The sequence below is a fragment of the Leuciscus leuciscus genome (genome assembly GCF_965113295.1).
Source record: "Leuciscus leuciscus genome assembly, chromosome: 3".
Lineage (NCBI taxonomy): Eukaryota > Metazoa > Chordata > Actinopteri > Cypriniformes > Leuciscidae > Leuciscus > Leuciscus leuciscus.
In genome coordinates, this window is record NC_138727.1 from 22,493,197 (window position 1) to 22,514,729 (window position 21,533).

The window sequence follows — 21,533 nt, forward strand, 5'->3', positions numbered from 1 at the left end:
AGTTGGATAACGATCGCTTCGTAAACTATTGTAAACATATGTCTAATGTGCTCAGCCAGCACATGCTGCAGTCACACACAGTGCAGCAGGAATCAAAGTTCACTGATCAGTGATCACGTGACGAGAGTAAGGCGAAATGAATGACAAAGACAATGGCGGATGATTCGTCAACAGAGCCTAAGCGTCTGATAAATGTCTTATCTTGTTTCAAGTACAGACAAGCACAGGGTATATATTTATGTAAATGTGAAATATATATATATATATATATATATATATTAGGGGTGTAACGATACGCGTATTCGTATCGAACCGTTCGGTTCGAGGCTTTCGGTTCGGTTTTCGGTACGCATTACGTACCGAACGGTTCGTTGGACCATTTTTTCTGCCGACCAAAATTTCGTTATTTCAAATGAAGGCGCGTTGCGGGTGGCAAGCGCGCTCATAGAGGCTGGCGCGACCACAACATCAACTGGCAAATGCAATGTAAGGAACGAAACTGAGCTACTCTTATTGTGTTTGTGTGGACCGTTTATCAGTTTTGACTTGTGAAGCGGGACTCGCGAGCCCTATGCGCGAGCCTGATCAAGCAACACCACACAGCGCTAAGAGACCCAGACCAGTAAAGAAAGCATTTTAATTTCAAATGCTTTTTGAATTCGCCACTGAAGTAATAACATCGCTGCGAGATCTAGTGAGAAACATGCACATTTCTCTGTTATTAACGGATCAAACAGCGCTGACGTGGAAACCAGGAAGAAACATCGTGCCATGAATGAACTGGCCGGTGTCCACAGATCAGCAACATTCACCGTGGAATGGATTTGCTGTAGTAACACTAACTGCAAGGAATGGAAGTTTGTCAGGAATAGTGGGCTATAATGCTTTCAAGTAACATTACGTCTGTTTTATTTTGACATTATGAATACAATTGCTGCCCTCAAATGTTAATCTGAACTAAAATAAACCTTTGTTTATAACTAGCCTACTACCACAATATTACATTTCATTTTGTCCAAGGAGCTGTTTTGTTTTATATGCTCATAAGAAGAGTCAAGTATAGCTCCATTATTGCTCAGTAAAAAAAGCAACACAATTTGTACCGTACCGAACCGTGACACAAGTGTATCGTATCGAACCGAACCGTGAATTTTGTGAACCGTTACACCCCTAATAAATATATATATATATATATATATATATATATATATATATATATATATATATATATATATGAGCACATGTATGTACTAGGGCTGCATGATTTGGGGGAAATGTCATTGCGATTATTGAGGTCAATATTGCGATTGCGATATAATAAACAAATGGTTTCATGAGTCAACTTGCTTGGTTCAAGGAAAATGCACACAGATTAGTGATAATGCTGAAATGTGTATTTCCTAGCAACAACTAAATTAACAGTTTTTCAAATAATATTTATTTAATAGTTAAATAAGTTCAAATAATATTTTTTTACAAACAAATTACATGACGACATCTTTGCATTACTACAAACTTGTTATTGTCTCAATAGTACAACAGTATAAAATAAATAGAAAAATAAGAATATTTGTATGCTCATAAAAATAAAATATCTTGAACATTCTGTCCAGACGAACAGGGACATCTGAGCAGGATGTAATGTGCTTTGTAAAAACTCAGTCTGTGGATCATTTTCTGAAATCCCCCTTTGCTAACGGGGTATATGGGCATAATGTCTCCTGCCAAGCAGTGCGTTATGGAGTCTGTGATTTCTTTATATCTCTGTGAAGACTTTTCATATATGACTTTTCTTAAGTTTTTTATAGGTTTTAGTTCATATATTTTATAATGTAATAATTTCACAGCTAATATCCAAATTAATGTAGAGACAAATTTGTATATTTTACAGTATATTTTAAATACTTGGTTCATTGGCATCTTTTTATGAATAAAGGTCAGTATCACTGATACTAATACAGATATTGATGTCTGGATAAAAATGTATAGATGCAAAGGGTTAACTCCATATTAAACCCTACGGATCAGGAATGGGATGTAATTTAAGTTCATGTACATGTATAGGCAGGGGTCCCAAAACGTTTGGCAATATAGTGTATGCAAGTATGCATGTATGTACTCACCTTTACATTTGAAACCAATCCACTTTAGAGCAGACATCCCCGATCCCAGGCATACTGTGCATTTGTCCAGGCATGACACAGTTGCATGGACCAAGTCATGTTTGTGACACTATTTAGGAAGGAAGAGGAGTGGGATAGAATGTAATTTAGCTTCTACTAACAACATATTTTTTATAACAAAAGTATATACAAATAAGAAATATTATATCAAAGTTTCTATATATTTATTTTCTATTTTGCAGATTTAAAATGAACACACTTGAATTTTCACAAACCAAAAGTATAGTGCTTGCCAAACTGTGGGCCACAGAGGTATTGACAGCAATTGTAGCTGCTACTGTGTTGTCAGTTCTCTAACAAAACTACACAATACCTGTTCTGCACTTGCTTCTGCCAAACAGGGTGTTTTGTCTGCAACATCTGTATTCATCTGTAAAGGAGAGAATGAAAATAAATACCGTTGTAGACATTTGCTGGAGCTAAAGAAGCTGCTACTGTGTCGTCAGTTTAACACAATCTCGTGCCTATTGTTTCCTACATAACTAACACACTACAATGTCCTAGTAAACCATTCTGTCCTCACAATGCAGTGCAGGGCTCTACACTTACTTTTTGAACAAGGAACACTGGTGCGCCTAAATAAAAAAATTTAGGAGCACAGACAAATATTTGGGGGCACAGTCATTTTTGTTGTATAAGTTTATCATAATAGAGCATGTGAGCGGAGTGGAGCGGGAGCGAGCGGGGAGCGCGAGCGGGCGGATGTTGGACAGAGCGCAGAGCGGCAATTTCAAAAGGACGGAGCGTCGCCCTATTTCCCGCTCCAATTCCACTCCGCTCACGCCACGCATCAGTCAAAAAATGCGCCATGAAGAAGAAAAAACATATATAGGCATAGCCTAAGTCGCACTGGACTATAAGTCGCATTTATTTAGAAATGTAATAAAAAAAAAAAATTAAAAAAAACAATGTTACAGATGGGACAGTTCTCCGTTACGGACGTGAGCGCTCTGACAGCGGCACTAAAAGACTGCTTTAAAACTTTCACTGAGACCTCAAACAGAAAGCACAAAGCCTGTCTTTAAATTTAATTTCGTTTTGTATTAATTGTATCTTAATTTTGATCAGTGTTTCATCAACCAATTGTCTGGATTTAATAAATAAGTAAATATATTAGAAAAAAGATAATCACGACACGAAGGCGCGGGCGGGTGAACCTGGAGTTTGTCTCATAAATGAACCGAAACTCAGCGTATAGCCTACTTGCCTGACAGACCTGAGACATATATATAAAGCTTGAAATGTCTACTTTTAAACAGAACAATTCAAAACTAAAGAAAACAGACTGCTCTCTTATGTAATCCGTATGGAATGTGCATTTCTCTCTGGGGCGTTCAATACTGCGAAGATCGCGAGTCAGCATCTTTCCAGCCGACACAGATATAAAAAAAATGGTTTATTAGTAAACAATTAAAATGTCTCCTGCTATATTTTACATATTCATAATCATTAATTTTGCCGGTTCGTTGTGACAGCTTTTAGGTGCGTTATTGGCAGTGCCACCCTTATGCCTGGCTCACACTACAGGAGTTTTAGGCCGATTTATGCCCGATTTACCCCTCCTGAGAATCTGAGAAAAAATCTTGTCGAGGACCTCGATCGGTTCCGATGTTCGGCGCAGATTATCTGGTAATGTGAGGCGTTCATAGATCGAATCTTGCCCCTCCCGATCTGCTCTCACACAAATCGGGCTCGCCCCGATCATATCAAACATGTTTGATATTTATCTGGATGCGCAAGATTGTGATTACGTCAGTAGTCACAATAGCCAATAGGAAACAAGTCTACGACGAGACGGAAGTGACGGACATTTCGAAATGGCGACCGCGAAACCTGCAACACGGATCTGTTGGACTTCGGAGATGGAGGAGCGACTTGTTGAAATGTGGCAACAACATGACTGCCTATACAATGTTTCTTCAAAAGTGTACCATAACCGCACCGATAAAGAGAAGAGCTGGGGAGAAATCGCATCTGTTTTAAAAGTACCAGGTGAGAATAGTTGTTAGCGCGCTAGGCTAGCAAATGTAAACATTAACTGTTGTAACGTCAGTTAACCTTACCATCTGCTACATACATGTCTGTAAAAAGATAACATAACAATTCATTAATATAAAACGTCCACAAGACACTCTCAAATCCCTCACACACACCTCCCTCCTCTCTCTCTCACTCACACACACAATCCTCTCTCAACAGAACATAAGGGTAATAAACTGAAAAAAAAAAAAAAATTAAACAGGCACCAACCTTTATAATTGTTTGTACATTTTGAGAAAAAAAAATTCAAGGGACATTAAAAGATTATTTTAATAAGGTTAATTTAGCTGAATGTAGAGATGAGTATCAGTGTATGTTGTGTATTTTCAGTGGAAGATTTGAAGACAAGAGTAACCACATTAAGGACTCAGTTTACAAAACTTCTCAAACCGAAACCTAGTGGCAGTGGGGAGAAAGGCCTCACAGAGAAACAGAGATGGCTATTAACTAACTTGGACTTTCTGAAGAAACATGTTGCCCAACGCCCAAGTGAGACCAGTGTAAGTATGTAATATAATGAACAGACATGACATGTGATATAATGTCTTTACCTTTTTCCTTCACCCCAATTTTTTTTTTTTGGGTGAATTATGGGGGTAACTTCTGTTAAACTGTAAATAATCTGTGATGTGTTTTAAAAATGTGGTACAATGAGGTGACATTCTCCTCACAGTTCATCCATTCAATATTTAAAGAATACTAGAATACTTAATAGAATTAACAAATTATTTTCAGCAGACCACGAATAAATTCAAAAAATCGAGACGTGTCTTTCCACAGCAAAATTACGGAGGTGTTAAATATTACTGGATTACAGAGATAAAATAATCTGGAGGAACAGGTCACATTGAATTTAGTAGAGCTCTTGACACACATATCCTGTGATACTGATGTCACATTAAAATAACAAGTGTACGTGCATCTCATTTAACTATGGATAAAAAATATTTGTAGCACTACCTTATTATTTGAGATGATTTGTTTCACTTCTTTGGATGAAAGTTCCCCAGAAGTGCAACCCAATATATAAAAATGCACATTTGGTAAAAGGTGGAAAATTACAATACAGAGCAATATTGTAAAACAATACAGTGAAATTGTTATGGCAGTACTTTGTTGATATGGATGGATAAACGTTTAACAAACCCTGTATAAAATTTATTTTCAGCTTGATCAATCCGTGAAAGACTTGCTCAGTCAAGGACAGGACATGGATGATCCCACCAGTGATGAAGACATAATTGCAGACACATCTGAGGCACTAGGTAAAATCATAACTGTAGATGTACAAGACCATGGAAAATGGAAACAGTGATGACCGATTACTTGTTTGTCATTTAGGGTGTAAAGTTGCAAAAATCTAGAGGTAATGACTTTTTATGCGTTTCAAATAGTGTAGTTATTCTATTATTCATTACTAGGATTGTTTATACATGTCACACATACATCACTCACTGGTTGGGCAACATGCTTCTTGAAGAACTCCAATTTCCTCAACAGCCAAATCTGCTTCATATAATATGACCAGTTTTCATATTATTACAAACTGACTGTGTGGTCATAATAATTCTAGTATGTTAGTACTGCACAGGATGGTTTTAGACATATTTCATAAGCTAAATAGATGATTTTCGGATAACATCAGAGTCAGTGTGCAATGCACACACATCACACATTAAAGGGATAGTTCACCCAAAAATGAAAATTCTGTCATCATTTACTCACCCTCAAGTTGTTCCAAACCTGTATGACTTTCTTTCTTCTCCTGAACACAAAAAAAGATATTTTAAAGAAGGTTGGTAATTAAACAGTTGCTGGTCCCCATTGACTTCCATAGTATTTTTTTTTTCCTACTATGGAAGTCAATGGGGTCCATCAGTCATTTGGTTACCGAGTTTCTTCAAAATATCTTTTGTGTTCAGGAGAAGAAAGAAAGTCATACAGGTTTGGAACAACTTGAGGGTGAGTAAATGATGACAGAATTTTCATTTTTGGGTGAACTATCCCTTTAACTTGGTCAAGAACAATGGGAGACAACAAAGCAGGTCAGGAGCAATTTTTTTTTTTACTTTTCTTAAATTATTTTTTGCCTTTTCTGTATTTCTGTCTTTGAAGTATTTGCGTAAGTTTGTGAAAGTTTACAAATACTTCTGGCTGTATGCAAAAACTTACTTTGATTGAAATTCTACTAATAGAATTTTAGTAGAAATTCGGCCTCTAGCTCATAAATGCCAGAGGAGAACTGGCCCCCGACTGAGCCTGGGTTCTCCCAAGGTTTTTTTTTCTCCATTAGGTCACCTGATGGAGTTTTAGGACACCATTAGGTCACTTGATGGAGTTTTTCGGTTCCTTGCCACTGTTGCCTTTGGCTTGCTCAGTTGGGGATATTTTGGGGATATTTAATTTAATTTTATCAATCAATAAATTCCTCTTGAAACAAACTTTGTTGTATTATTTTAATTTAATACTGTGAAGCTGCTTTGATACAATCTGTATTGTGAAAAGCGCTATACAAATAAACTTGACTTGACTTGACTTGACTAATAATGTTATAATTTAATCTTTTATCTCATCAACCATAGGACCATGTCCCTCTACCCAAACATCGCCTTTTCCCACTCCCAGGCCTGCAAAGAAACGCCGCAAAAGTGACATAGATACTTTTGAGCAACAAAAACTCAACCTGTTACAGCAGATATCTGCTTCCGTTCTTGCCCCTCCAGATGCATGCCATTCCTTTGGAAGTCAGGTTGCTGTTGAACTCAGGTTGATAAAAAACATAAGTATACAGACCAAGGTAAAAAGACAAATTATGAATGTTTTGTTTGAGGCCCAGGAGGCTGACCAATCTAGTTCCTCACACATGCCACCAGCCATATACCCAACTCTTACACCTGCACAAATGGCCTCCTCAACCCCTGTATACACACAGATACCTCAACACTACCATCAACACAAGCCTCCTCAGGGCCCTGTTCAGCCTCAAACATTTTTGAGGATGCTAGATTTGGAAGAGTAGTTGCATATAAAAATGTGGTACATTAAACACATTTTCACATGCACATTATTTATTTATTTATTGGTTACTTAACTCTTGTAATGTATAATAATATGTCATTTATACTTTGCTGTTAAAACTTTTGTGAGAGTCAAAATAATAAAATAAAGTTTTTGAGTTGTATGAATGTTTTCGAATGTTCATATGGCACTTTAATCCTTTATGTTGAAAATACTTGAATAAACAACTGAAATGTGATCATGAATGCTGTCTTTATTTAAAACATTAAAAAAATTAAGCTATAAGAGATTCAATTATAAAAATATAAAATCTCATCAGAAATACAGGACAGCAGAATCAAATAGTAGTGTTTTAGATCACAACCAACAAATCAATCAACAGGAAAATAAAACAATCTGTTAACTATGTACATTACATAAGTCACTAAAGTACAACTAGCAAACATTTCTTTTTGTCCATTGCCTAAATGTAATTTTCTTGCCATGGCACCTGGCCAGCAGGTGAGACAAAGTAATCTTTTAGGAGGTCACGCTGCTGCTTAGCAGCTAGGCTAGGGTTACGTGACCTTTCAGCTGGCACACATTGCATGGCCCCCTGACCATCTCTCCTCCATGCCCCCTCGTTGACTCTGTGGCCTGCATCCTCCCAGTCTGCCAGTGCTGGAGTCATGTAGGCCTCTGAACGACGATCACAGCGGAAGTTGTGGAGGCATGCTGAAGCAAAGGTGATGTTAGTGACACTCTCTGGGTGTAGGAGGATTGTGGAGCGGAACACTCTAAACCTATTGGCGAGAATACCAAAGGCATTTTCGACAACTCTGCGTGCCCGTGAGAGCCGGTAGTTGTAGACCCTCTGGTTGTGGTCCAGCTGCCTGAAGGGGTAGGGTTTCATCAGGTCTGTTCTCAGAGGATACGCCGCATCCGCCACAAACTTATAGGGTAGCAAAATATCAGAACCAGGAAGCTTTTCTGGAGGAGGCTGGATGTAAATGTGTTTGCCATCAAGGGCACCTAGACAATGTGGAAACTGCCATTTCTCCATAAAGTTCTTGGCAATTGCACGCCATTCCTCCTCTGATTTTGGTGTCTGCAAATATAAAAGCATTGTGCTGAATTTCTAAATATATTATTTCAAGTCACCTCCCCCCCCCCACCATCACACACACACATTTTTACCATTTCAGCAGTAACTAAATTGTTCAATCAATTCTCCCCAGTCAAGCATAATATCTTGCATAGTTCATAAAGACAAACAAAACTATTTATTTATTTATTTATTTTATCATATTTGTACATACTGCATGTCAGAATGTTTGCTGTTGTGATACTGATGATAAAAGTATTAAGGATGTCTAACCTTTAGAAAATCATCTTTCAGGACATGATGTAGGGCTGCACACGTGTCTTTCACTATATAAGATACAGTAGTGGCCCCAATTCTGTACTGAAAACTCAGTGATTTGTAGGTTTCGCCTTCAACAGAAAGTTAACATTACTGCAAAATGAAAACATACGAGACAGACCTGTACATTTGTTTTATATACAAACCTGTTGCCAAGAATCTGAGGGTCAAGGAGAGTCTCTCCCTGGCTGTAATTGCCCGCCTCATCTTGGTGTCCTGTCGGGTGATAAGTGGCTCTACTCTCCCGAGCAGAATTTCAAATTCTTCTGAGGTCATGCGCAGCAGCTCCCTGAAGCCTGACCTATCCTCCAACTATACATGAAAAAAAAAAAAAAATGTAACCCTTGAATTAGTAATTTTATAGCCATTTTTAGTCCCACTAGCAATAATAATAATAAATATAGCTGCGAGCAGCGATTGCGGGCCCAAGCCGGTGGCACCGCCACCCTGGTGCCTGTAGTTACACTAAAGGCACCGGGGTGGCGGTATCACCGGCTTGGGCCCTCCATCGCTGCTCGCAGCTATATTTATATATATATATATATATATATATATATATATATATACATACATACATACATATATACAAAAATGTGCTTGGAAAAATCACAGTGGAGCAGTGCTTACTGTGAATGTACGAATTGTACTACTGACTATTTAAACAGAGCAGTGTGTATATGTTAGGTTTACTATTTTATTATATTTTATTACGGCTATAATGAACAGGCTGCGATGTCAAGTTTGCAATGCTGGAATGTGTGTGTGATTTAAAAGTAGACACATAAAAACATAATTGGCACATCATTTTGTTCATACAGGACATCATTCAAACTGCAAAGTGTTTACTTATATTTATATACACTCGCAATAAAACACAACATTGTGCTTTTGTAAAATAAATTCAAGCAATCCACCCCCTGAAATGGCGTTCATTTTAAAATTAAACTAAAAGCTCTTGGCTAAACAGGCATTCATAACTGTGAGCGCCCACGGCGAGGAACAAGCAGAACAGAGCGAACGTTTTTTAGTTAATTCCTACTTCCATAGGAATTCATTGAAAATGCTCGCTCTACTCAGCACCATTATTAAAGTCTGTGCAGACATCTGTATTTTACTTTAAGTTAGCGATTTAAAAGCCCCCAGCGGTGTCACACGTCGATTAACCGACATCCCTAATATATTTATATATATACAATAGGCCTACCTGAAAGAGAATTTGGCTTGCCCGACCAGAGTAGCCTGATTTGAACGTCAATGACAAAAAATAACTTGGGAATCACTAAAACGAGAGATTATTCTAATTTGATTACATTCATTTTAAGTTGCAATCAACAGTTGATAATAAATGTATTACTGATCAATGGTAACAAGGTTGCGCTGCTGAGGCTCGTGCAGCTTCTCCAGGAGGAACGTAAACAAATGAGCGCAGCACACAAAAAAGAAACCCAGTTAACAACATACTGACTATAAAAATTACAAATATGGAGTTTTTATATATTTTATAACCTATGATAGAGTTAAGCAACCTCACTTGACGAGTAGGCTACTGTTTCCTGAATACAATCACGATTGAAACTGTGACATTGATTTCATACAACAGGTTAATAAACAGTTATAATTAAGTCACTTACATTTTAGATGCAATATTGACTGTTTTTGTTCTGTTTCAGCAGCAAAAATAGTTAAACAAAGATCACAGCAGAACCGTCGCGCATCTCACAGCAACTTGTTTTCTCATTACTGAATGATTCAGCATTTAGAACGAATCGGTTGACTCAAAGATTCAATGATCAATCCATAAACATCTGTCTCAATCATGAATGACTCAGTCATTCGAACGAATCGTTTGAACGAATGAATCAATGACTCGCTCATTAAGACGGTCGCCTGGCGACACCTAATGGCGGTTTAGTGTTACGTTTAAAAGTATCATTCTTTCCAACGTGTGTGCACCATTATCAATGTCCGTGCGGACGTCCGAATTTTACTTTCACTTTTATATTAGAGATTTAAAAGCACCCGCTCGTGCACACGTCGATTAACCGTTGGGAAAATATCCTCACAGTCATATACCTAATACATTTATATTTAAATACAATATAGGCCTACCTAGTAAAAAGTTTTATATACTATATTTATATCCTTTTGGACACAAGAGGGCAGTATAGCCCTATATTTGCTTTTTTGTTGAACCAAATAGCACTAAATAGCCTGTTTTTAACTTTTTTATATACTTCTTAAATTGCAAAAACAGAATACAATGGGTTTAGTTCTAATATTTGTATAATTTTATATAAAAATAAACGGTGTATAATTACATTTGTAGAAGATATGAGATGTTTTCTGATTCCTTTTTTGACATTACTTTAATCCCTCGCCATATCAAAACCGTTTGAGATATTCAATATCCGTTCACAATTTAGAATCTTTAATGTATTTTCATCATGTTGAAAAAGTTTGGTGGGAATAAAATAAATAGTTTAAGAGGAGTGGCTAAAAATTCAGAGGCTGATTTTGCAAAAAAATCCACATTCAGACCAAAATATCTGACTTCCTGATGGCCGGAGCTAATGAATGTAAATTAGAAAGTTGTCCGGCTTGATGAGTACAATATACAAACTATATATTTTTTTACTGTAGTTAAAACTAACCCGCCCACTTTTGTCAAAAGCATGTTGAAAGTGACACACTTCCTGCTGCCAGTTGGTGGCGCTATAACTTTGACTCACAATAGTTACATCCATCTGATCGGCCTCTTACCACGAACACACTGCTGAAGTTTCATCAAGATCAGTTAATGTATGCAGAAGTTATTCCACTTCGTGTTTCTCTTTTCTCGCCATAAATTCGTTTCCTCGCCACGGCCAAACCGTTCGAGATATCAAAAATCCGTCTGCAATTTAGAATCCTCAATGTCTTGACTTCATGCACACCGAGTTTGGTGGGGATTGGATGAATTCTCTAGGAGGAGTACTTCGCATTCCACAGCAAGTGTTTTCCAAACAACCCATAATAGCCGACTTCCTGTTGGGCTGGCGTAAAACTTGACTGGGGGAAAGTTGTTCGGCCCGATGATATCTATATGTGTACCGAGTTTCAAATTAATTCATGCAAGCGTGTTTGATCCCACATGGAAAGAACCTATATAAACATATATGTTTTAATATATGTTTTGATATATGTTTTTAATATATGTGACATATATAAAATTGGCCGTTTTCCTATATTATATGTACATATATGCACATATATGCACCTACATGTTCACCTATATATGCTCACCTATATGTTCACATATATATGCACCTATATGTTCACATATATGCACCTATATGTTCACCTATATATGCACCTATATGTTTACCTACTATATATTAGTCAAATTATTAAAATCCATAGCTACTAGGCCTACACAGTAAAAAAAAAAAAATCCCGTATACAAACGGTAAATCTCTGGCAGCAAAGTTTCCAGACGGATTCCGTTAAATTACAGCAAATAACCATTTCACAAAATTACAGGCAAAAACAGTGAAAATACAGAATTGACTTTACAGTCAAAATGTATTAAATTACAGTACATTACTGTTGATAATGGCTTATTAAACCGTGGAAAAACGGATAAATGATGTCAAATTACATTTAAAAAAAAACATTTAACTTTCAAGTTAAACTGTAAATTTAGGGTTTTATAAAGTTATTTTATAATAATGCTGTCTATCTACAGTAATTATCTTTTAATATATAGTTTTTCCTGTGTATAATAACTATGAAGTTATGTATAAAAATGCATTAAATACATAAATTCAAATTCAAAGTTTGTATATTTACAGTTAAGGCATTTCCAATTTCACAACTTTGACCAATCTCTAATTAAGTACTTAATAATAGCAAATGTACAGTCAATTTCTGTTAAATTAATTAAACGTATAAGTACAAAATACCTGCACATTTACAGTATTACTCATTAAACAAACACTGAACATCAAGATATGTGAATGATAGGAAATACAATCTTAGTATATAATTTAGAACATGTAAAAATATCTACATTAAAAGGCAATTGCTGTATGCCTTTATACTCTAATATAACTTATTTTACACATTTACAATTACATTTTATCCAAAGTGACTTAAAAATTAAGAGAACAATAGAAGCAACAAGTGCAGTGACAAGTCCCAGTTAGTGTAGCACAGTATACAAGTTTATTTATTTATTATTAAAACAAAGATTTAGTATTATTGGGTCAAGTGTTTATGAAAAGATGGATCTTTAGCAGTTTCTTGAAAATGTGTTAAGTTGGGCAGGTCATCCCACCAGCAGGGAACAGTCCAGGTAAAGGTCAGTGAAAGTGGTTTTGTGTCTCTTTGGGATGATGGCACCACAAGGCGCTGTTCACTTGCAGAACACAAGCTTCTGGAGACACATAGATCTGAAGCAGTGAGTTTAGGTCTTGCTGCAGCATCTGGATCAGTTGCAGAGGTTTGACTGATGCTGGAAGGCCTGCCAGGAGAGCATTACAATAGTCCAGTCTGGATAGAACAAGAGCTTAGACAAGGAGTTGTGTGACTCCGACAGGAAGGGCCGGATCTTTCTGGTGTTGTATAAGGCAAATCAGCAGGATCGCATGGTTTGGCTGAAAGTGAAACCATAAGCAGTTTTGTCTTGGCAAGGTTGAATTGAAGGTGAAGGTCATTCATCCAGCAAGAATTTTCCATCAGGTAGGCTGAGATGCGAGCAGCAACCGTCAGATCCTCTGGCTGGAATGAAAGGTAGAGATATATGTCATTATAAGTGATAGGAAAACCCATGTTTCTAAATGACAGAGCCTAGTTACAATACAAAAAAATAATAATAATAGATGGGTGGAATCTAACACAATCGTGGTCTTACTGAAGCAAAACCAAACCTTGTGCAGCTACAGTGGCCTCACAAGGATCAAATGAATATTCACATGGGAAAATATAGTATAAAACAAATTACATTTTCTGCCACTTTTAGTGCAATCATATGGAATCAGAAGACTCGGCCATTACAATATTTTAAATTACTTCTTCCCATACCTTGTTTGCCATGATCATTCTGCTTTCCACTTGACCTGAAATCACAAATATATATATAATTTTTTTTTTTTTTTACAACTCAGTATTACATTTGCATATGTCAGAATATGTTCCACTGGGACAATGCAAAACCTCAACTGACGTGTTGGCAAGCATGCAGCCAGAATATGGAATTTATCATGTGGTGTTCATATTCTAGCCTCATGTGTTTTCCTGTATCAACAACAAGTACAGTATTTGCTGAATTCGTTTTCTTAACGGTCTTGATAACCACATTAACCCTTATGAAAATTAACTATGGTTTAACCAAAAAAAAAAAAATCTTGGTAACGTTAGGCCTATTTGTAGTATAACTGTGGTTATTAAAAATGGTAATAAAAATCCGCCAAAAACGTGGTTACTATTTTTTAAGAGAAGAGTTTTCAGCTTCCAGACAGTGTTTAAAAATGTCCCGCCATTTAAGAGATTGATTTACTGACAGATACTATCGCGTATTAACAAAGATTTTATACACAATTAAACAGACTTTATGTATAACAAGTCTACGAAAGCTTGTTTTAGGTATTTTTTGAGGTGTGGGTTCAACTGATCTTTCTTAAAACAGATGGAAAATGTAAAGATGCATGCTACATTTTCAGTGTTTTGCCTCCAGCTCATCATTTAAAATGCTAATGTTAGCTTGAAAACTGTAACGTAAACTTAACACAAATGTAATATAAATATCGTTCACATGCAGACTCTTACCTCAGCCGGTGATCGGTTGGCATGATGTCCGCTGTGACGAACCAGGCTCACTGAAAAGGGTGCTATTTCCGAAGAATCCAAACTGACAACAGCTAGGGCTCCTGCTCACGGCTGCTCTCGACGAACACGATTGCTTTGAATTATGAGGTGTCATATTGAACCCCTGTTAATCTCACAATCCACTTCAGGAGAGTAGACTGAATTCAAATCTCCCACTTGCACTTGATACAGATCCAAAGTCGACTGATCAGCTGACCGTTGTGGGCGGGACTAAACAGCGGAAACGTAATGGCGGCGAATTTGAATCTGCGTCATCGCGTGCGCGCGCGCGCACACACACACACACACACACACACACACAAAGCCCTGAATGTGCAGCAACGGAGATTTAGAAAAATATTAATAAAATATACATGAAATTATGGGAGAATAAGACAATGAAATAATGATCAAAATGAGCATCTATTTGCAAGACAAGATTAAAAGACTATAGCCTAAAAACAATTCAATACAGGTCTACTGTAGCCTATGTAGGGTCGGCTGTATGTACAAATACTATTATTTAACCTTAAAAAAAAACTCACTTTAACCCCCACATGCTTAATAATCTGTAAGGACAACATATTGAATAGATGCAGATTTCTGCAGTTATACCTTCTTTTCTTTGTTTTCTAATTTCACAGAAAAAAATCTGTAAAATATTACTTTGTAAAAATACAGACAAGTTCCTTAAAAAACGTAAATTGATGTAAAACCAAAATACAAGCAATTACCTGTAAATTTAATAGTGGACCTTTAAATTACAGCAAATATCTGTAAAATAACAGGCATTCACTATAATGACAAAACGGTAAAATTCTGTTAAAAAAATACAGACCATTACCTGTAAAAGTACACTTTTTTTTACAGTGTAGGCAACATTAATAAAACCCCAAAATGTAGAAATTTACATTATTTATTTACTTAAGAACAATCAAATAGTACAAGAACAAAAATAAGACAAAAAACTGAACAGAATTTTTTTTTAAATTTTTATTTTTATCTTTTTGATCTCAGCTCCGTGAGCTTCGAATTGATAGATGTGCCTATCTGAGCTAGGCATCATGTATGACAGTTTCCAAAGTGAGATATGAGCTACAAAATGACCATCCTGCCATGAGCTATAGGAGACATATCTTGTATGTACATATAGGGCTTATATGTATATATAAAGAAGCAATACAGGAGACCTATATGGCCTGTATATGCACATATATGCACCTCAATTATGCCTATATGTGGCATATATACGCATATATGCAGCATATATATTATCATATATGTGCATATATGCTGTATATATGCAGCATATATGTGCATATAAACTGCATATAGGTTTCATATATGCGCATATATCCTCATATAGATTCTTTCCATGTGGGATCTATGGACCAAGTTTTGGGATCCCGTTCAAGGGGGCGCTGTTGAGCCCCCCTGCCACGCCCGGGTACCAGCTTCAACCCGTCCCTGATGGCAGGGGGTTCCGACTTGTATGTAAAGTTTCAAGAGTTTTTGAGCACGTTAAGGACCCCAAAAGCCCCTGAAACCTTGATTAACAATATAAAAGCAATAGTCAAATCCCCCCTCCCCTCACACACACAGAGACACAGAGAGAGGGAGAGAAAATTCTTCAGAAAATCCACATTCAAACCAAAATATCTCTCTTCCTGTTGGTCGGAGATCGTTAATGTAAATTAGAAAGTTGTCCGTCTTGATGAGAACAATACACATACCAAGTTTTGTTGCTGTTGATAAAACTAACCCCCCCACTTATGACTAAAGGTGGCGCTACTGAGCCCCTCACCACGCCCGTTTCTGAAACTTTGCACATGTCTACGGGCTAATAAATGTGATGTGTCTGTCGAGTTTCATCCAATTTCAAGTATGTTAAGAGTCTCAAAAGCATCAAAAAAGAATATTAAAGTTTGAAGCGTTGCCATGGCAACAGTATTAACCTGTTAAGCTGCAACGCCACTTTTGAAAAATCCCCAGAAATGACATACCCAAACTGAAACACATACAGTTCATGAACCCTTTGCACTAAAAGCACAAGTATGATCTCATTTGAAAGCTGACACCTGGTAGTTTATTGTAAATGTAGAATTAATTATTGTCATAATGAAAATAATTTTTTTAAATAGCTTCAAAGTTTTGTAAAGTTATTAGAAATTTATTTTTATGAAACATATTCATGAAAATAAAATTGAAGTGGGCCCTGGAGCAATCTAGAAATGCACTGCAGCTAAAGCCATATGTGTGACCATGTTATATTTAAAATCTGAAAATGATAAGTCTAAAACTCTGTATTTAGTTAAATGTTTTTCAAGATCATGTCAAATGATTTTATTTTGATTAGACTCTAAAAATGCTACTGATGTTTAGTCATCATCTAAGTCATCTATTCAGTCTATTGTCTCTATTGTTTTGTGGTGCAAACGAGCCCCATTCAGTCTCAGTCTCCCCAGTACACATTCACACACCTCTCCAGCCTGGTTATGGATCTAAATATGCATATCTTTTGTCTGCATTATAGTTACTAACGACTGGCTATTCACAGGCTATTCATAGGGTTTCAGTCCCTAATTTATTTTATCAAAGTTCTCACTTACATTTGAAACTGTATCAAATGCACTAAAACATTTCAGAAAAGCATTACTATTTAGAAAAAAACCCATAAAAGAATAACTTCTAGGTGACAGGTGCACCTGAGCTAGCTAGCATGTTAGCTTAGCACACCATCAATACACGACCATTTATGAGATTAAAACTATGTTTGTGCTTCAAACTTATTTCATAACTCAAGTCGAGTGTTTTAAATAATCTTCTGTGATCTAATTTGGCTTCAGATAAAAAAAAAATCAGAAAGAAAATATATTATTTATAGTATGCACGATGATAAAGTCTATATCGATTAGCATTACATTATAAATATAATCTATTATTATAAAAATACCTGGCATTGCTTGAAGAACACTCAAATATCAAATATCATTTGCAATCATGTTTATTGTCTTCAAAACGTCTATATCTGCATATTACAGCGATCTCTGTGTTAGCTTTGTGTGTAGCTGCTATCAGTGACGTCCTTGAAGGTCACATGATTATGGCTCTTCTTCATGTTCCATATATGGAGTATTATTGTGCATATAGCGCCCTCAGGCTATTGGTATGAATTGAAAACACAGCACATCTCAGTAAGAAGCGCTCATAATGATTACATCGACGCATTTGGGTATAAATTCAAGAAATATTATTCCTGTCTATAGAAATATGATGTAAATCTATGAGAATATATCAATATTTCTCCAAGTCTGCACATTTTTGAGCTAAAAGCCCTGAGGGACGTTGTTTTGTATAGCACTGTCATGACAACAGCACGGAGTTTTTTTTTTCTGAATGGACCAGCTGACGCTCATAAATCATATTAAAGGGATCAACGCATTTTTTCATTTCATAACTCCTGACACAAATTAAGACATAACTGTCACTATAAGTTTCTCAGAATACAATAGTTGTCAAATACTGAAACTTGAATCTTATATCTTTTTAATGATGTATAGTTTGTCAAGGTAAAACATTTAATCTGATAGTAACTTTGAACTAAATAAATAAAAAAATGCTTCAGTGCGCCGACGCACTGGTGAGGGTTAACAGGTTAAAGATATCAAAAATCCTTTCACAGGTCTACATCTGCCGTGTGTTTACATTATACACATAAACTTTGAAGCAAATCGGGTAAAAATAAGAGGGTGATTTCAAAGCATTTTGAAAGGGACACACTTCCTGCTGCCAGTTGGTGGCGCTATAACTTTGACTCACAATAGTCACATCCATGTGATCGGCCTCTTACAACGAACACACTGCTGAAGTTTAATCAAGATCAGTTAATGTATGCAGAAATTATAACACACTTCCTGTTTCCATTATTCGCCATCAATTCGTGTCCTCGCCACGGCCAAACCGTTCGAGATATCAAAATTCTGTCCGCAATTTAGCATCCTCAATGTCTTGACTTCATGCTGACTGAGTTTGGAGGCGAATGGATGAATTCCCTAGGAGGAGTACATTAAATTCCACAGCATGCGTTTCCAAACAACCCATAATAGCCGACTTCCTGTTGGGCTGGCGTAAAAAGTAAAAGTACGAAAGTTGTTTGGCCCGATGAGATCTATATGTGTATTGAGTTTCATATTATTACATGCAAGCATGTCTGATTTATGGACCAAACTTTCGGACCCCGTTCAAGGGGGCGCTGTTGAGCCCCCCTGCCACGCCCGGGTACCAGCTTCAGCCCGGCCCTGATGGCCGCAGGTTCTGACCTGTGTGCAAAATTTAAAGAGTTTTCGAGCATGTTAAAGGCCCCAAAAATGCCTGAAAGTTTGACAGAAAAATAATAATAATAATAATAATAATAAATATAGCTGCGAGCAGCGATTGCGGGCCCAAGCCGGTGGCACCGCCACCCTGGTGCCTTTAGTTACACTAAAGGCACCGGGGTGGCGGTTTCACCGGCTTGGGCCCTCCATCGCTGCTCGCAGCTATATATATATATATATATATATATATATATATATATATAACAACAAAAACAAAAAACAAAAATATATATATATTTTTTTTTTTTTTTTTTTTTTTTTAAGTGTGTTTATATATATATATATATAAAAAAAATTTTTGTTATATATGAAGAGTTCAGATGCAAAAGCCTCTAAGTGCCATCTGAAATTTTCTTCTAGAATGATCATTTTTATCAAGATCGTATATTTAAATTCAATAATTTCACTTAAATGACAATTAATAGGTCATTTGCATTGCCATTTAAGTGAAATAACTGAACTTAAATATACGATCTTGATAAAAATGATCATTCTAGAAGAAAATTTCAGATGGCACTTAGAGGTTTTTGCATCTGAACTCTTCATATATATATATATATATATATTACATTTTTTGGATGCTAAACATTTGTTTATTATAGGCTTTGTACTTCACTCACGTTCCACTATTGAAGGGAAAAATTATCCTCTTCACATGCGCAAATATGTGCTTGGAAACATCACAGTTTAGCGGTGATTACTGTGTTTAAATAGTCAGTACAATTCATACTATTCAGTTAAATAGTCAGTACAATTCATACTATTCAGAGCAGTGTAATTTTTATATGTTAGGTTGACTATTTTATTATTATATTTTATAAAGGCTATAATGAACAGACTGCGATATCAAGATTGCAATGCGCTCGCTCTGCACCATTATCAATGTCCGTGCGGACGAACATATTTTACTTTCGTTTTTAAGTTACCGATTCAAAAGCCCCCAGCGATGTCACACATCGATTAACCGGTGGGAAAATTTTCCCACAGTCACATCCCTAATATATTAATATATATAAATACAATAGGCCAACCTGAAAGAGAATTTTACTTGCCCGACCAGAGTAGCCTGATTAGAATGTCAATGACAAAAAAATAACTTGGGAATCACTAAAACGAGAGATTATTCAAATTTTATTACATTCATTTTAAGTTGCAATCAACAGTTGTTAATAAATGGATTACCAGTAATCAGTTGATCAATGGTAACAAGGTTGCGCTGCTGAGGCTCATGCAGCTTCTCCAGGAGAAATGTAAACAAATGAGATCAGCACACAAAAAACAAACTCAGTTAACAACTTACTGACTATAAAAATTATAAATATGGAGTTTTGATATATTTTATAACAGTTAAGCAACCTCACTTGACGAGAAGGCTGTTTCCTGAATACAATCACGATTGAAACTGTGACATTGATTTCATACAACAGGTTAAAAAACAGTTACAATCAAGTCACTTACATTTTAGATGCAATATTGACTGTTTTTGTTCTGTTTCAGCAGCGAAAATAGTTAAACAAAAAGATCACAGCAGAATCATCACGCGCATCTCTCAGCAATGTGTTTTCTCATTTCTGAATGATTCAGCATTTTGAACGAATCGGTTGACTCAAAGATTGAATGATCAATCCATAAACATATGTCTTAACCCCCTGAGGTCTACGGTATAGCCGGCGATACCAGCTCGCTTTTTTTTTGTCAATGTAAAAGAAACTCATAAATACTCTGTTGACTTTGATTTTCCATAGGAGTTTCATACATCAATCGATTCTGTTAAATGTGTATTATTTTTGTGTATACTCACAATAAAAACAAAGTGTTGTGCTTTTTGCCAAATAAAGAAAAATAAACACGAAGCGAGTTCTGCCTTCTCTCTGCCAGTGAAGTCCATTCTGAAACGCGTCCGAAAATGAACAATAACTGAGCGAATACTCAGTCAAACAGGCATACAGACACACAGGCATGAAGCTTGAATTTTCTTCTTTTAAATGAAGTAATTTATATAAAAAACAAATATTCTAATCTTGTGAAATCTGTATTAAAAGAGAGCGATTCCAGTCGAGCTCATCTCATCTCATTACGTTATAATCGGCCCCGCCCACGGAGAGCGCGCGCTATTCAAACGCAAATGACTGAGACGATCCCATACAAACTGTGAACGCCCCCATATCAGCTCGAGAAAACACATCAAGTTTATTCAGATAAGTGTAGTTGTCTACACTGTCTCGCAGCGCTGTGAGGAATAATAATAATGGAAAACTTACCTCAGAAGTGCTGGTATTTCGAGGAGCAACGGATGGAATACTGTAGTAAGTTTTTTTTTTCATTCTCAAGTAAATCGCGTTTCTGTGTGAATGAATGAACGGCAGAGATGCGCTGTTTACCACAACTCGCAAAAAGACGGTTTAAATTTGAATTGCGTTTCTGTGTGTGAATAAATGATCTGCTTTTAGCAAACTATTTAGCTATACTGAGTAAAATCGATTGAAATATGTTGAAATAAAATGTATTTGTATAAGCAACGTATTAAACTGCAAATTAACATTTATATTCCTTATAATAAAAACGAAAGACCTATGTTACAGACATATGAAAGACAACATTTCGTTGATTAGTTTTGGATAGATTACACATTTTTACTGTAAAATATCTGCCACCTCAAATAAGCTTTTG

General features: G+C 36.3%; 2 long non-coding RNA genes across 2 annotated transcripts; both read right to left on the bottom strand.

Annotated features, from left to right (window-relative positions):
* Positions 1 to 8,225: 8,225 nt before the first annotated feature.
* On the bottom strand, positions 8,226 to 8,949 carry LOC309494079. The gene is made up of 3 exons (XR_014204217.1): positions 8,790 to 8,949; positions 8,599 to 8,714; positions 8,226 to 8,328 (listed from the first exon to the last, which is right to left on the bottom strand). It is a non-coding gene; the product is annotated as an uncharacterized lncRNA (long non-coding RNA).
* Positions 8,950 to 12,095: 3,146 nt separating this feature from the next.
* Positions 12,096 to 14,753, bottom strand: LOC309495315. Its single transcript, XR_014204615.1, has 3 exons — positions 14,449 to 14,753; positions 13,705 to 13,739; positions 12,096 to 13,401 (listed from the first exon to the last, which is right to left on the bottom strand). It is a non-coding gene; the product is annotated as an uncharacterized lncRNA (long non-coding RNA).
* Positions 14,754 to 21,533: the final 6,780 nt, after the last annotated feature.